General features: G+C 34.3%; 1 pseudogene across 1 annotated transcript; it reads right to left on the reverse strand.

The window, feature by feature from the left end:
• Nucleotides 1-263: 263 nt before the first annotated feature.
• Nucleotides 264-1245, reverse strand: LOC143614449 (glyoxylase I 4 pseudogene; annotated as a pseudogene). Its single transcript, XR_013150294.1, has 2 exons — nt 1030-1245; nt 264-639 (listed from the first exon to the last, which is right to left on the reverse strand). The product of XR_013150294.1 is annotated as a glyoxylase I 4 pseudogene (transcript).
• Nucleotides 1246-2067: the final 822 nt, after the last annotated feature.

The following is a 2067-nucleotide window of genomic DNA, read 5'->3' on the forward strand; positions in this document are numbered from 1 at the left end:
ATGTGCTTCGTCCTTAGAACGAGATCCCAATCATCTCTATCAACAGGTTGTCCATCATCACTGCATTTGACCTCTTCTTCTCTGCATTTGACCAAATCACTTAGCTAATTTTGTACAAATCTCAAATCAATATGTATAAAGTGACTTTCATGTAGATATGACGAGTTTCACTAACTTTTTCCATAAAAACGCGTAATGGTTTAACTAAAAGCAGAATTATTTTTTAATCTTTGTTTATATAATAACATGAGGTTTGGCGTAGATTAAAATGGTGAGGTGGCTTGGAGCGTCGGCCCACTAGAAAAGGCCTTACCATAGAATGTTGATTGGGATTGATTAATTTGAGGAATGGATTTGAGAGGGCATGAAGAGATGGGTAGCACAGGGAGAACATGACAGTTGCAGATTTCGATCATGTAACCGTCCGGATCGTGGAAGAAGAGCTGGTTCACCTCCAGACCGCCTTCTTTCACCACCGCGGTGACGTATTTGATCCCCAATTGTTCCAGCTTGTTGATAATCAGGTCCATGTTAGTGCATTGGAATGAAATGTGGTTGTCTTTTGGATTGATCACTGTTTTCTTTGCTGGAGTTGTCTCCATTTCTAGCAAGTGGATTCCAATCCCATGGTTGAACAACCTGTTTCACGTCACCAACAAATTTTCAGCATTCAAAATAAATCGTGTTGTGATTTTATGCCGTATTTTTATGGGTCGATGTGTATTGATGCATCATCCTATCTAGTTTCTTACTCAAGGCCGGCTATGAGAAGGTGGTCCGGCCCAACACCCGATATGACTGAATTTTTATTTTTTTTAATTTATATTTTTGAAAAAAAAATATGTATTTTTAATGTTTAAACTCAATTACGCAACTAATTTAAGGCCTAGATTTTCGCCCTCTGTGCAAAAAATTTTCATGATTCTTGAATGCGGCCCTGTCTGCTTTTTATAATATATATGTCGTTCTAAAGAAATCTACAAATGCCATTGGTATAAAATCGGCATTTGAATTTAAAAATGTACGCACCAAGCGCCTTTGAAGTCGAAGGAGGAAGGACGTTTGACACTAACGAATCCAAGTACTTGGGTGTAGAACTTGACGGACCGAGGTAGGGATTTGCAGATAAAGGAAACGTGATTCAGTGACAGAAACGGCAATTGATGCGTTGAAGATGATATCTCTTCATCTTCCCTCAGGATGTCTGATCCGCCATTAGCAAGCTTGTTCGCCATTAACGTTTTTTTAAGTTAATAACTGAAGCGCAATGGTTGTGATTTGTGAAAGAGGTGTGTGTTGACATGTCAAGCAGCTGTTCAATTTATAGAAATAACATGGAGAGACGCCGTCGTTTCTTCAGTAGAAAATTAACATAATTATACTATTTTTTTTATTTGACTATTGGTTTACACGTTGAAACCCCTTTTTAGATGTTTGAACATTCCCGATCCATTCTTTAAATTATGTGTGGAGGTTCTTTATTTTATAGAGATGATTAAAAGTTGTCATAAGACAATGAGAGAAAAAATGTTACTGTTTATAGTTAAATTTGGAGAAACACACTGTTTATCTTTATAATTTTTAATATTTTTTGAAGTGGCTGTGAGTGAAGAAGAGAGAAAATGTAATGATAAAAGTATAAAAAAAAGTATTATTTAATTCAAAATGAGAAAGAAAATATTGTGTTTTTAGTGTAATTATAAAGATTGAGAAATAGATTAAGAATGCTCTTACTGCATGATAAACTTTACATGATTAAACTTTAATTATATTTATTTATTTATTTAATGTCCTAAGAAATTTTTGTAACTCTTAAAACAGATATCTACCAAATACTATTAATGTATAAAGTTATATATCAATATTTCTGTAACATTTCGGGTTTTCAAATCCTTATATTTGTATCTTTCATCCGACCCGGTTTTGTTTTCGGATAATTCCATAAATGAATCCCGCACATATCTAGTAGACTTTATTTATTTTTAATCTGTCAACAGGCTGTCCATCATCACTGCATTTGACCAAATCAGTTACTGAAAAAGTAGCTAATTTTGTACAAATCTCAAA

The sequence above is a fragment of the Bidens hawaiensis genome, unplaced genomic scaffold (genome assembly GCF_021521415.1).
Source record: "Bidens hawaiensis isolate Kalapana, Puna unplaced genomic scaffold, B.hawaiensis_p1.1 tig00040024_1, whole genome shotgun sequence".
In the NCBI taxonomy this organism is placed as follows: domain Eukaryota; kingdom Viridiplantae; phylum Streptophyta; class Magnoliopsida; order Asterales; family Asteraceae; genus Bidens; species Bidens hawaiensis.